Genomic DNA, 16,569 nt, shown 5'->3' with positions numbered 1-16,569 from the left:
GTATAGATATATATATAATAAAAATCAATAACTAATGCATTTGTCTTAAAACCACAGGAAAAAAAAAAAAAAAGGAAAAATCCAGAAATCGTAGAGGGATAACGTTTCAAAAAAGCCTCATAAGAAATATAGGTACCTAAACCTTGGTGAAAATAATCTGTTAGAGCGGGCCATCTGACTCACCTTCATTTCTTCAGTAGTATGACTACAATGGATTTTTTTTTCATTAAATATCATGTGGAGCAAAACTTGTCTTTTTTGGGGTAAGAAGGAACTCCTCCCTCTGAAATGCAAAATACAGTGAAATCTTTACTGTTTAATCTTATTTTGTTGGAAATAACAAATTACTAGTAGCTAATGTATTTGATTCCTATGCACATATTTTCATTGACTTCTGAGATTTGCTAAATGTGAAACAGCTTGCAGAAGCAGACCTTTTCTTCCCAATTTAATTTGGTCAATATTTAAATTTAAGGTTTTAAATATTGTTCTGTACAATGATAGTCCTTGAAATAACTGATCTGGGTACAATGCTATTCTGCATCAGCATTTAACCTTCATTCTGAAAACAAACAAACAAACAAGGAAAAAAAAAAAACAAAAAAACACACAAACCAAAAAAAAAAAAAAAAAAAAAAGAAACACCAAAATACACCGCTCTAATATTTAAGAGAGGATCACAATCAAATATTTGTGTATATATATCTGCACATATACATATAAATATAAAATTTGTATTATAATTAAAAAGTGCTTAAGAACAACCAGATGTATAGGTGCATTGACCTGAAAATATACTTTCTAAAAGGAGAGAAATGTGCTGAAAATAAGTGTAACATTTTCTTCACTTGAATTCTTCTTTCTTAGGATAAAAATGTTACTTATAATTCTAATTTGAACCTTTCTTTGGCCCATTATCTATATATATCTGACTTGATAATAATAACAATAGTCTCTTCTGGTCTGAGTAATTTTACATTTACTGAAAGATAAGTTATCCTGAAAATGATTTCACTCTTTTGTGTGGGAATGATGAGAAGACAAGACTTCATGAAACAAAGGCGTAATGTGTTTTGCTTTAGACAAGTTCTAGTCTGATCCTATGAACTAAACAGCTGATAGCAATTTAAGTGTATTAGGTACGCTCTTGAAGAACTTATTCTAGCCTTGTTTCCTCCAAAAGTAATTACCCTATTATTCTCAAAGTGAAAATAATGTATGATAATGTCACAGTCTAATACTCACTGACCAGTTTCTTCTAGAATTCAATGTGTGAAGAGTGTAATGTTTAAAAATAAGTTTACTTATTTGAATATACTAGATGTTACATGGGATTTTTGATTTGGCAGAGTGATACAAAATATACGGAGAACACAATACAAATCTAAGTTATATATAGCAAAGTCCAGCAGTTGCAATATACAGTTCAGTCACAATACCAATTGAATCCTCATTACTGGTCTTTATGATATGCTCGCTGTCATCATGCTGGGCATCCTCAGTCGCTGTGAAGAAATACATGGGTTGAAACCAGCTCAAGCCCATTGCACTCATCAAAATTATTTTGTTTGTTGGTGTCACGGAGGCACTCCGAGGTTAGTTTAAGGGACAACAGGGTCCAAAACAACTTTTATTAAACCAGTGAGAAACAGGGTTTTAGCACTCCAAAAGTGACTTAAATACAGGTTCGGATATCAGTTGAGGAAAATTATTAAGGGGCAGCAACTAATACAACAGGCGGTCCACAGAGTGCATACACATGGCTTCACCAAAACAATGCCGGAACGGTCTCTGAGTCCGGGAGGAGTACACACTTGCCTGAACACGGTGTGGGATTATTTTTGAAGGGATACACATACTCGTAGTGAGTACGGAAAGTTAGTACACTCGTGATTGTGTGAGGGTTAATTTACTTACACGTGCAAATGTGCACGGAATATTACACGTGCTTATGTGGAAGCATGGGAGGAAAATACACTTGCGATTGTGTGAGGAAATAATTTATACAAGTGCTTGTATTAAGCACAGAAAGTACACGTGCAAATGTGCACGGAAAGTTACAGATGCTTATGTGGAAGCACGGGAGGAAAATACACCCGCGATTATGTGAGGTTAATTTTACACGTGGTCATATTGAGCACAGAAAGTTACATGTGCATATGTGCATGGAAAGTGTAAATATACTTGCAATCCTGCGAGCAGTTTTACTCACACCCGTGGCGGCAAGGCAAGCGGAGTCTCCATCCTGGGGAGGGGGGCTCTCGGTGGCAGCATCTTGCTCATGCTCCAAGAGACCCGCGACAATGGGCAGAGTCTCAACAAGAATCTTGTTTCTATACTGGCTGATCAGATCTGACCGTAGGCATTCCAGAAGCTTCTCTGCACCCCCACACTGGCTGTGGGGTGCCCCTGAAGCCTCCAAACATCCCCCACACTGGCCGCAGGTGCCCAGTGGCTCACTGGTGCCTCGGCACTTCCTTCTCCTAATGGCCCTGGCCAGGATGCTTTGGGGCCAAACAAAAGAAGCTGTTAGCCTCAAACAGCAGAGAGAGAGGGAGATGTGCCTACTCCTTTCATACTGAAGGAGGGAGGGAGAGAGAGGGGGGTTCGCATCCTGCCACAGTTGGTTTATACTCTTTGTTGGATTAATCCATGTATGCACACTTCTCCCACATTGGTCTGATTAACCAAGGGAGACATTCACATTTTTTTCTTGAACTCAGGGAAAAAAAATATAGACCGCTCGTTGATCCGCCTAACTGTGATACAGTCAATTGATGCAGTCAAATGACATAGCTGTTGATCTAAAACAAAGGCCTCTCTTTTCAGTCCCCTTTATACTGAAATGAAGTCAGCTTTCCTTGCAACAGCTATGGCCATTCACACCCTACATTATTCCCTGAGCTTCATGGGCATCGTGGACACATCATCGCCACTAAGCCTTCTATCATAGTACAGGTTTATTGGTCAGTCACAGATAACAACTGATTATCGGGGAGATTAACTTTTGAAGATCGTATCTGATCAGAACTGAAACTTAGCTATACATGTACCCAAATCTCAGTTGCTCAGTCTTTAAAGTGCTAAAAATGAGTCTTATATTCATGTAACAAATGGACAAAATCATACAATCAGAAAGAAATGCGCAAATTTATCAAAGCAATTTAGAGATGCTAAAATATAATCTACATGGATTTATCTCACACAATGACTTTAGAGGACCACAAGCATTTGAGTCAGTGCTGAGTCTACCTAGTTTTTGATTTTCTTCTTAAATTCAGTACTGATGATCTGATCAAATTCTATCCCTTAGCTCCAGCACATTCCTGTATTTTAACCACAGTTTATCAGTTGAGAAGTACAAATGGTTTCTTCACTATTTCTAAAAAGTTCCTTGCTTAGCCATAAAAAGAAACAACCTCATAACTAATACCTGCTGATTATGAAAATAACAGCTTATGATAATTACTTAGACACATCTCTAATTTGTGTTCTTGCTCTACTAGAGAGATATTTCCTCCAAGTTGTTTATTTGTCACTACTTATTTGAAAACTCAAGCAGATCTGTAAACAGATTTGGTAGCACTCACTTATAGAGATTTGCAGATGCAGTTGTCACAACTGTGAACAGATAAAACAGGGTCATTACCCAAGCAAATGGAATGCCACAGGACTTACACAGAATTCTACTTATTTTGTACACACAAAATAACTGGATATAACTTTTACACACAGAAAATACTTAACTTGTTCACAAGTCTAGTCTATTGTTTTAATCTGAGAGAAATAACAACAAAAAATAATTTCTCAGTTGTTTTTTTTTCACTCTATGCCCTGCCTTTTGAGAAATTAGTGTGTAAAGTTGCAGAGAAAGCTCAACTGTAGTAATTTAGAGAGAGTAATTACCTCCAGATTATTGTTATTGTAGTTCTTACCACACACCATGAAGCAGAAAATAAGGGTTTCTGACTCAGAGAATACTTGAAAGATATTGTAAAGATTCCCTACAGTGAGCCTCTGTGTGTCACCTCATTGACAAAATTAGTAAAAGAATAATACTAATCATCTAAGCATGCTTTAGGAAGTAATGGTAATTTTAAAAGGCAATTTTTATACGTAAATGCACATTTAAGGATACCTATAATTGTTTTTTTATCTATATTCCAGTTAAAACTCTTTATGGGTTCACAACATCTATGTACTTTTAGATGAAGAAACCTACCTGAGTTGAATCAGTTTAGTACCTTGTACATTATGTACTTCAATCACGATCTGCAGTCAGAGTATGAGTTCAGTGTAGTAGAGAAAGAATGGGAGTTAAACACACCAAGTGAATCAAGAAAAGCATAAAAAGAACATCCCTAATTAAATTTTTCCAGGTGTGCAGATGAAACTCAAATCATATAAATGTAGAAGTTCTAGAATTTTTTGGTGCACTGCTTCTTTTCTTCCAATCAACAGTAATCACCCTCCATTCTAGTTGGCCTTTCCTTCTTCTGTCCCTGTTATTACTCATTAGCAGAGTTTGACCCTAAAGTACTGCACTCCTCCGAAACAGTGAAGGAAGAAATAATTTGGAATAAGGTTGTCTTTCTATAATATTTTTAGTTTTTGTATTTTAAATTGAAAGTTAAAAATAATTTGCATATTAGTATTCACAAAGTTGTGAAAGTTTTCTGCCATTTAGTGTAAAGAAAAAAACTAATGCAAAGCAAGAATATATGCAAGGTAGCAGCAGCCACTGTTTACTAACCTGAAGCCCTTCTGTTTCTTGGTTCTTCCACCTTGTTTTTTGTTTATTTCTTTGGTAAAGAAAGGATGCTATCCAGAATATCTCATCAGAGCAACCAATTTCTGTAAATTAACTATCTAATTATCTTAATTACTGGATACCAGATACCTAAAAAACAAGTTCCGCACTATTTACGTAAATATAAAAATAAACTACTATTATTATACATCAATTTTAAAACCAAGTACAACACTGCACAAGTCACCCTTTTCAGATGTATAAATTCAGAAATTTGATAACAAGTACAATGCACTACATTTTGCTTTGATTGGATGAAAACCCAAAATATCACCTTTTCAGTATCATTTTTTTCAAGAGTAATTAACAATAACATAATTTTGAAAATAGTCAGAGCATTAGCCTTCTTCTCTTGGAACATCTGTGAATCTCCTAGTAATTGGGTTTTTTACCACCATTTCCTATTATCTAATTTGGATTCCCAAATAGGTTGCTTACCAGAAATGTGTCATGGCTACTTGACTTAAAAGATGCATACGAAAAGTTTATAATGGAAGGTGTATCCTTACCAGTGAGACTATTCAGAAGAATAGGTACAATAAATACCCAAGCATATGTGTTCCAGCTGACATAATATTGGTATTGGTATTAAAGTGACAGTTCATGGAGAACTGTCTCCTATGGAAGGGACCCCATGCTGGAGAAGGGTAAGAGTATGATGAGGAAGGAGCAGCAGAGACAACATGTGATGAACTGACTGCAACCCTCATTCCTCATCCCCCTGCATTGCTCGGGGACGCGGTAGAGAAACCAAGAATGAAACTTAACTGGGGAAGAAGAGAGGGGTGGGAGGAAGCCATTTTCAGGTTTGTTTTTATTTCTGATTATTCTACTCTGATTTGATTGGTAATTGTGCCAGTTGCACAAGTTGCACATTCCACCCCCCCCACCTTTCCTTTGATGTGGAAGGTGCATGCATACCCCCTCTTCCCCAACACATTCCCCCCCTCTCCTGCAACGGGGCAGTTAATAACTCCTTTTGTTTGACCCTCTGTCAGTTAGCTAGGAGAGGGGAAGAGGCGCTGATAAGTCAGGAAGTTTCTGAGCACCCATAGCTAAAGTGGGGGTGCCGGGAAGCCAAGAAGCTTCTGGAATGCCCACAGCCAGATCTGACAAGACTATAAAAGTGGGGCTCCCACTGAGGATTCCTTTTGTGTGGTCCTCCTGGAGCCGTGGGCCAAATGCAGCCCAGACGTCTCCTGGGATTGGGACACCATATAAGGTAACCTCCCGAAAAATGGGACTGCCTCACCTCCGAGTGTGAGTGAGTGATAACTTACTAGATATTTTCCTCACTGCATAAGTGAGTGTATTTTCCTTGCTGGACTAAGCAAACGTATTTCCTCACCAGATAAGTGAGTGTAGTAAATAATTCCTTGCTTTAATACAAGCAAGTGTATTTTCCTGGAGTCAGGGACGGCTCTGGCATTGTTTTTTGTGAGATGTGTGCAGACACGCTGTGGATCTCCGTTATTCTTATCTGCTGTACCCCAATAATTTCCTCAACTGATATCCAAACCTGTATTTTATGTTACCAGAGTGCTAACTAATTGTATAAACCCCATTTCTAATTAGTTGTTTTTCTGGACTTTCCTGGACAGAATAAAAGCCTGGTTTGGACCTGGTTGTCTGCCTGAAACTAATTTTGGGGTCCCTCCGTGACAATAATAAATTAAATTCATTTCCTCAAAGTCAGCTCCATTTTGCCCATAATAGTAACTGCTGGGTGATCTCCCTGTCCTTATCTCAGCCTTTCATAGTATCTTCTCTCTCCTGTCCAGCTGAGGAAAGGGAGTGATAGACCAGTTGGTAGGCACCTGTCACCCAGCCAAAGTCAACCCAACAAAGCGAAAGTTTTTCTTATTCAGTTTAAGCAATATCTTGGCAAGATTTTACACTGAGTTTTTTAAAAGCAGCAAGATTTTAAGTGTATGATTGTCAAGATCTTGACACTGTCCTAAATCTGTTCCAAGAAGGGCCAGTGACTGTGCTATAGATTTCAAATTAATAAGTCTAAGGATCCTACTTAGCATCTTTCAAACAGGCTAAAACAAGACAGAGGCAGGAAGTGGAGACATCACTGAAAAGCATTGATTACTTTCATATTTCATATTTTCTGATCTTCACAAGCAGAAATTTTTCACTCAGTAGTTGTATATCTTAGGGCTGTTTGATTCATGAAAGTCAGAGACAGATCCAGGATGCTACATCCACAAAGTCATGCAAGTGTCTTACGCAACTTGTTCTTCCTAAAGTTTAAATTAAATCATTATATGATCCATTACCTAAATACGGAGATACCTAAAGACATTAGGCACCAAAAGGCTTATATTTTCAGAGTTTGACAGGGTTTGTTTGGCATTGCCTGAACAACTATTTAAAGAATTGCAAAGGCCCAATTCAGTCAGCTAAACCTCTGGCTTTTTTCTGTCTGTCTATCTGTCTGTCTGTCTGTCTGTCTATCTATCTATCTATCTATCTATCTATCTATCTATCTATCTATCTATCTATTTATCTATCTACCCACCTACCTACCTACCTACCTACCTACCTACCTACCTACCTACCTACCTACCTACCTACCTACCTATTATCTCCCCTAGTAATGGAGACAGATGCCCTAAATTCAAACCAGCCTATGAAAATATCTACTTGCATAGTTCCTGATGTTTCAGGGTTGATGAGGTTCTTCTTTCCTTCTCCAGCCTTCCTAGGTCACCCTAACTAGACTATACTATTCACGTAAACGCAGACCAGAGAAGGAATGGGCACTGGGTATACCCCATTGACTATGGCACTGAGACTTGATTCAAGTCTAAAGAATAGGAATACAATGATTTTTTGTATTCGTGAAAGTAGTAGAGCTATGTCTCCACTGAAAATCTGTGAAAGTACAATTAACTCTTAAGTACTTATAAATGAGCATTTAAATACATTTAAATGTTTTATTTTGAGAATATCTTGAAGACATTAGAACTGCTGTAACTGAGGGATTTTTTTTTCTGTGTTGCTTTTATTAAGGACTTAAACACATGAGCAAATACTTATCGGTTTCTTTGAATCTACTGTACAACGCTGGCATTACACTACTCTCTCAGCACATAACAAATGCTATTCTGCTCTGTAAATGCATGTATGTGAACAGTTTTGTGGCTCAGCTAAGATCTGGCAGGATGTGAAAACACAAACAGGTGATCAGAGATTTTCAGTTCTATGTGGAGGATCTGATATGCTAGCATAGACAGAGAAAAACAGTGTTAAGAAGAGTTAGAAGATTTGCCTTACAATGTTAACATTTATCTATCTATCTGTACATATCTCTCTCTCTCATAGAGCTTATAAAATAATATGTCAATACAAAACACACATACATGTGAATCCCACCAGAAGAATTTAACAGTTGTAAAATAGCTGTGGCCACAAAAAAGATCAAGTTCAGTATAAATAAATAAATAAATAAATAAATAAATAAATAAATAAATAATCATATAGTATCTAACATATGTAGTAACATTTAAAGCAGTTTGCTAGCTGCATGCCTGGCATTCTAAATGTTCTTCACCTGTAAGAGAACTTAAAGAGTTACCTAGCATGTTCCTAGGATGTCCAGACTTCAGTTTAATGTATTTTCCTCAATGTCTTTATTTCCAAAACCAGCACCCACACCTGGCTTTATTTCCTTTGTTTGTTAAAATGATAGGCCCAATATTAAAGGAATTTTAGCTTGGGGTCATGAAATGGATCATGTTCAATTTAAGGTGTTTCCCTATACTTAGAAGTTCTTCCTCTACAGTAATTTAAACATCATCCATGAGAACAAAGATAGAAATTAAGTAGATATTTCCTGACATAATGAAAACATTACCAAGGTTTCAGCTTACCTTTCCTGATATACTCAAAGTCTAGGCTGTGTGCAAGCCTGAAAATGCAGCTGCACCTGATCCAGAGGAAAATTTAATAAACATTTTCAATGTTATTTTTTTCAAATTTTAAGAGTGGAAACTTAGTTATTTTCAGTTTTACTGCATAAAAAGCATAATTACATAATAAGCAATCATTACGTTATCATTACTGTAAGAATCAGCCATACTCACACACAAGTCAATGGCAAAATGCTGTGCTAACTTTGGAATAGTACTGTGCCCCAGCTAAGAAACTGATCACTTGAATGACTCCTTGAGCCCGTCTAGGAAAACAAAACAAAACAAAACAAAACAAAACAAAACAAAACAAAACAAAACAAAACAAAACAAAACAAAAGATGTTCTCTAAATCATTCTTAAAAATTATGTGCTGATTTAAATGAATTACTATGTCGTTATCAGTTTTGCAATTTTCTTATTCATTAATACGATGTACTATGTAGTATACTGAGATGCTAATAAAGCACACATTGAGTAGGAATTATATCAATAAGTCTAGGTTTTACATATTTGAAAAATAAGTTATATGAGAGCTAAAATTCTAGTCATTTCAAAACAGGAATTTTAGGAATTTTCAAAAGTGCTACTGCTGCAATTACTTCCCCTCCACATCTCTCGGTAAGAGAACAAAATAACCAAGCTGTCTCCTCTATTGAATATACCCAGTCATACCTTTATTGAATTAATTAGATGTTTATGAACAGCAATTCTTTAGGGAAGAGTATGTTAATTTTGGGATGACAGTTATTTACTTTTGTTCTGTGTTTATGTACTTGGCAGGTGATAACAAATATTCCATTCTGCATTATCTCGTCAGCTCAGCTTGCTGGAGAGCATTTTGATAAGGTAAACCAACAATGAAACTTAGCTTAAATTAAGATTTCTAGCATAATGAAACTCAATATTCACAGCTCCCTATTCCACAGTTGAGATCTTGCACTCATTGTAATACAATTAAACTGATGTAGGGAAAGTATATGCTGTAGAATACTGAATATTCTCATTGAATTGTTTATAAAACAGGGAAAGAAAATCAACAGTGAAACTGAGCTGACACTAGATATTATCTCTACGGTTTCAAAGATCTTGCTTTTTGTACTGCAGGTAATATCAAACCACAAGCTTTCTTAATGTGTTTTTAAGAAAAAAAATATGCAAAACATGGTTGTACTATGAGTTTATCATTGATGTAATATAGCTCCATTATTTCTTTTTTCTTCAATTTCTTGATGAACAGAAGGTCACTAAAGATGCAAATGGGAAGATTTACAAAGTTGGTATGTTTTTTATACATATATAAGAATTCATATCTCCTGATATTTGGTGCGTCACACTCACAAATTAGGATATGAAGGACTAAAGAGCGAACTCCTTCTTTACATCTTGTTTTACTGATGTGTAATTGAAGATTTCACATGGAAGCTACTGTGGGTAGGTTTTTCACACTAATTTTGTTGATTTTTTTTTTTTTTTTAAGAGCATCAGTTGGACTCTTACATTCTAACTTAGAGTGTTTTGACAGTACTACAAAAACATTCAGTTGTTAAGTGTCATTCAGAATTTTTCAGTTCTTACTTCATTTTTCAAGTAGTTTTCTTTACCTTTGTTGTTGAGCACCCAGAATTTTTTTTTTTTTTAAGAGCATCAGTTGGACTCTTACATTCTAACTTAGAGTGTTTCAACAGTACTACAAAAACATTCAGTTGTCAAGTGTCATTCAGAATTTTTCAGTTCTTACTTCATTTTTCAAGTAGTTTTCTTTACCTTTGTTGTTGAGCACCCAGGAATTTTGTTGTCCTCTAATTATGATTCTCTCCTATGTATATTCATTTACTCTTAATGAGGCATTGGAGAGGTAAAAAAAACCCAAACCATCAAAAAGTAGAAGCACTGATATCCTAGGATACCTCAGTTAAAGTATTGGAAGGTTTGAGTCTCATTTCCCCTGCAGGAGAAGAGAAAAAACAGCCCTGAACAGTCCCAAAGTCTAATGCATGAGTTGTTAGTTTCTGTTTTGAAAATACACTTTATGCTCAAAAGAAACTCTGTTTTAGAAACTAAGATTTCTGTTCCACAACACTAGGACAGCTATATCAAAGAAACTCATGTCAAGAGTTAAGCCCAGTGTGAAACATCAGTGGAGGAGAAATGTGAGATTGCTGGAACAATTATGGAACAAGGCTCAGATCAGCCTGTCCAGTAACAGTGTAAAGTAAGCTTTACAGATCAATCTAACTGATTGATCAATGGATATTTTGAATAGTTTGCAAAGAAAGTCTCAGTCACCTGAAACGTAGTAGACTTCTTCATCTGAATGACTTGGCTATTTTAGAACACGACTGAATAATGTAGTTTTCTTTGGTGTGAAGGATGATAAAAATACATCATTCTATGCATTTATTCTATTCATGTCTTCACACTGGAGAACATGTAAGAACATGGGCAAGTGAGAATTGCATTATGGAGATTCATCTAACCTGTAGCATTTTCCACACAGTCATAATTTCAAATGTGTTTTGTTCATTTTTGTTTGTGTTCGCATGAACACAAAGAAACATAAGCGAAACATTCAGAATCATAAATGTATATGTGGTTGGTATTTCTTCTCTTCTAACAAAATATGTTTTGACTATATATTCTGAACACCTGTTCAGTGCTCAAAATACAGAACAAAATAAAACAAAATCTTTGAAAAGGTGCATAGGATGTTTTGTTTAGTTTCTTACATGAAGGATTAGAATTCAATATTAGAAACAGAATTAGAATTATTTTCAATGACTCTCTGAAAATTAATCTGAATCTTTTTTACTGCCATTGTCATACCATTTGTAAATACGGGAAAAAAAATAGCCACATTCTTGTTTAATATTTTCCAAAGGATTACATATAAAATTCTATTTACCATAAACATAGTACAATGTTGCTGTTATTTTGAAGAAAACGTCCCTAATGACACCAGAATTTGTTTTCAAGCATCTGTATAGATAAACTGTCTTCCTCAGGATGAAGTTTATTATGTTTCTTTACTATATTATTGAACTGAAACAAATAAGCTAATTAGCTGGTTTATTCACCTCTGAGACAGCTAGCTACTGATCATTTAAAAAAAAAAAAACAAAACAACAACTTACATCTATCTCTGTGCTGCAGCTCTAGTCACAAATTAACAAATCTTTCTCCAGATCTCCCACAAAGCTTTCAAAAGTAAGTGATGAATTACTGAAAAGAATAGTGCAACCTTGGACTCTCTGAGAAGCTACCTGCAGAATGAAACTTCATATAGGAAATGGAATTAATGGCAAAGCAGTCTGCATCATTATTCATGTAGGAAATTTAAATAGCAAGTCCTTGACATTTTTCTTCAGGTCACAGTACTGTCTCAAAATCTCACCAAAGATAAGAAGGACATCATCAGAGTTGTGCTGAACTGTGATTCTGGTGAAACAGCTGAAAAACTAGCAGCATTGTGGAAGCTCATTGTACTGGTGACAGAATTTCATGTCTGTCCAGAACAAAAAAAAGAACTGATCATGCATCAGAGTTTTTCTATTTATCAGGTAAACAAGTACATGTTTTTAATAGAAGTTGTGAAGAAAAGATCTTTTGGTAATAACAGTTTTCTTGCCTTTTCAGAAATTCAATTCCTTTCATCATTTTAGTTTTCAAATAGTTGGGTAAAGCACCAGGAAAAAGTTGACACAGAAAATAAACACAGACCACAAGACTTCAGGAACAAAATCCAAGAAAAAAATACATATGAAATCAGCTTTTTGTTTTATGCTCAAATGCAAATCAAGAAGTTGCATTTGAGTCAGAATCTAAACACAAAATCACTTTCCCTCTTAACGGTGTATACACATTTATTCAAAATTAATTTGTGCCCGTTCACATGGTCATCAACATATATTACCAACTATACATAAATGAAAAGGGGATTAATATTGTTGATAAAGCATATGATTCTATTTTATAATATTTTCAGTATTAGTTTTTCAATCATAAAGAGACATGTGAAGTCTTGTTAATGGTATTGTAATTTGAGGGAGAAACAATACGGCTGACATGTATGTAACTCAATAAAATTCTACCATTCTTCATGGTGAACATCTATTTTTAAATAAGATTGTGTCTCATTTTGAAGATTCCTCTCTTGTCAGTTTGTGAGAAGTATATTCCATATCTCTTGGAACATGAAAGATATAGCCGACATAGCATTTCATCTGTCTGTTTGCAGCCATTTAAAGGAATATTTATCCAAATTGAGATAAAACAAGTAGAGATCTTTCACATAGACAAAGCATATGCTCATTGTGCCACTGAAAACACAATATTAGTGTATATTTTTTGTGAAGTAAAATTAAGAGTTGATCAACAATTTGCAGATTGTCATGAGAATGAAAACCTGATACTGTAAACTCTCTGGAGAAAGAGGAAGAATAGCGTAGGGAAGGAGAAACTTTTGTTTTCAGAATTACTGTCTAATTTTTGTTCATTTTTACAGAGCTGGGTATATACCTACAGTTAGTAGGCATAGGTATGAATATTTCTTCTGAGTATGCAATTTTTCTTCTTATTTGTTCTTGATAATTTAAAAGGTTATAATGAAAAAAAAAACTGTTTGGGGAACTTCAGATCATGCTACTTTACATTTGCATCAGGGCCCTACAATATTCTGACTCCTTTACACACTCCTGGGTAATTTGCTGTGCCTACCTCCCCTTCTTAGTACAACTAACTGACTATGAGGGAAAAAGGGAAAAAAAAACCCAAAACACTCTTTTAATTTTCTCATTAAATCAGGAAAAAACAGAATACAGAATCAACTCTTGCAGTAAATACACAATATATCTCCTTGTGTTTTGTTAAAACTTGGCACTCTTTTTTTTTTTTTTTTTTTTCCCATTTAGAATCATAGCTTCATAGAATGTGCCAACTTGGAAGGGACCCACAAGGACCATTGAGTCCAACTCCTGTACCTACATATGACAGCTCCACAGTTCACACCATGTGTCTGGGGGCATTGTGCAATTGCTTCTTGCCTACTGTCAGGCTCGTGGCTGTGATTACCTCCCCAGGGAGCCTATTCCAGTGTTCTGGGTGAAGAACATTTTCCTCATGTTCAGCCTAAACCTCCCCGGCACATTCTCCTGTCATTCTCTCAGGACCTATCATTGGCCACCAGAGAGAAGAGATCAGCGCCAGTCCCTCTTCCCCACCTTGTGAAGAAGCTGTAGACCGCGATGAAGTCTTCCCTCAGTCTCCTCTTCTCCAGGCTGAACAAACCAAGTGACTTTAGCTGTTCCTCTTGCAACTTCCCCTCCAAACCCTTCAACAACTTTGTAGCCCTTTTCTGTACACTCTCTGGTAGTTTTATATCCTTTTCATCCTGTGGTGCCCAGAATTGCACACAGTGCTCCAGGTGAGGCCGCACCAGTGCAGAGCAGAGCGGGACAATCACTTCCCTCACAAAGCTGGCAATGCTGTGCTTCATACATCCCAGGACACAGTGGCCCTTTTGGCTGCCAGGGCACACTGCTGGTTCATATTCAACTTGCCATCCACCAGAACTCCCAGATCCCTCTCTGCAGAGCTGCCCTCCAGATTCTCATTCCCCAGTCTGTATGTACAGCCAGGGTTGCCGTGTTCTAGGTGCAAAATCTGACACTTGCTGTTGTTGAACTTCATGCAATTGATAATTGCACAGTTCTCCAATTTGTCTAGATCCTTCTTCAGGGCCTCTCTGCCCTTAAGAGTGTCAACAGCTCCTCCCAGTTTTGTATCATCCGTGGACTTACTTAATATTCCATTAAGTCCTGCATCCAAATCACTTGTGAAGACATTGAAGAGTACTGGCACTAAGATAGATCCCTACGGAAACCCTCGAGTGACTGGTCACCAGACCAACATAACACCATTGACTGTAACCTTTTGAGTACAACCTGTTAGCCAATGGCTCATCTGCTGCATTATGTGTTTATTCAGCTGTATGCTGGACATTTTTGTCCAGGAGGATACTGTGAGAGACAGTATCAAAGGCTTTACTGCAATGCAAATATATCATGTTGATTGGCTTCCCTTGGTCATCTGAGTGGGTAACCTTGTCACAGAAAGAAATTAATTTGATCAAGCAGGATTTTCCCCTCATGAACCCTTGCTGGCTGGGACCGATGACTGCATTGTCATTCAGATGTTTTTCAATAACTCCCAGAACAATCTTCTCCATGTTTTTGCCAGGCACAGAAGTGAGACTGACAGGCCTGTGGTTGCCAGAGTCATCCCTGTTGCCCTTCTTGAAGACTGGGATGTTCGCCAGCTTCCAGTCAACTGGGACCCCTCCAGATTTCCAGGAACACTGAAAAATCATGAAAAGAGATCTCTCTGACATCAGCCAGCTCTTTAAGCACACTTGGATGAATCCCATCAGGCCCCATTTACTTAAAGGGATCTTGCTGGAGCAGCAAAACCCACACAAGTTCAGGGTTAATTGGAAGTTTATCATTCTCACAGCCATGGTTCTCTATCCCAGGGCTCTGGGAGCCTCGGAGCCCATCTTTGGTGTTGAAGATCAAGGTGAGGAAAGCACTAAACATTTCTGCTTTGTCTGTGTCCCTGTATGTAACATGACCATGCTCATCAAGTAATGGGCCAATGCTATTTCCGGCTTGCCTTTTGCCATTAACATATTTTAAAAAGCACTTTGTAGTAGCCCTCACAGTACTGGCCAACTCTAATTGAGATTTGGCAGCACAAATTTCCTCCTTACAATCATGAGTAGCATCTCTATAGTCTTTCCATGATGCCTGACCTTGTTTCCATTGACATATACTTTTTTTTTTTTTCACTGTAGTTCAAGAAGAACTCAACCAAGTTGTAGCTCAACCAAGCAGTCTTTTTGCCTTGCCTGCTTGACTTCTGACATTTTGGAATTGTCTGCTCCTGTGCTTTCAGGAGGTGGTACTTAAAAAGTGTCTAGCACTGATGGAGCCCAGCATCTTTGAAGTTTTTTCCCAGGGAAACTTAGAAAGTCATTCCCTGAGAAACCTGAAGTCTGCTCTCCTTATACCCAGAGCTGAGGTCTTGATGGCGGTTTTCCTCCTGCTAGCATAGATTTTGAACCTGGCTGCTTTGCGGTTGCTGTGGCCAAGGCAGCCACCAATCACCACTTCACCAACAAGACACTCTTGGTTAGTGAGCAGCAAATCCAGGAGGGCACCTTTCCTGGTTGGTGCCCTTAGTACCTTTACCAAGAGGTTATCATCCAGGTGGTTTAGGGATCTTCTGGAGCTGTTTGTAGCAGCTGTATGATATTCCCAGTTGACAGCTGGCAAGTAGAAGTTCCCCATGAGGACAAGGGCAGATTACTTATAGGCTTCCCTTAGTTCCTTAAAGAATAATTCATCTGTGTTGTCATCCTGGCAGAGTGGTCTATAGTAGACTCCCACAACAACATCTGTTTTATTAGTCTGCCCCTTAATCCTTACCCAGAGGTTCTCAACTTTGCCATCACCAACTGCAAGCTCCATGCATTCCAGCCCCCAGAAATTATTTAGAGTTCAGTGTACTTTTCTTTAGGTTCCAGAGTAGAAAGGTTTAGGCCCAGAACATTAAGCCATGTACTTTTTTCAAGCTGACTTGATCTTTATGTCAAATTACTTTCCAGCAATACAGCATTCAGCTTCTTTCAGGTAGCATTCACCACTCTTAAAATGGATGGAGAAATAACATTTTTTTTTAAATGGAAAGACTTTCATATAAGATTAAAAAGGTGCATATATATAATGCAGTCTTAATAGGAAAATAAAGTTCCTGGTTTTTTTGAATCAAGCAATCTGGGAT

This window comes from Patagioenas fasciata, chromosome 1 (genome assembly GCF_037038585.1).
Source record: "Patagioenas fasciata isolate bPatFas1 chromosome 1, bPatFas1.hap1, whole genome shotgun sequence".
NCBI lineage: Eukaryota > Metazoa > Chordata > Aves > Columbiformes > Columbidae > Patagioenas > Patagioenas fasciata.
Note: the sequence above shows the minus strand (reverse complement) of the source record.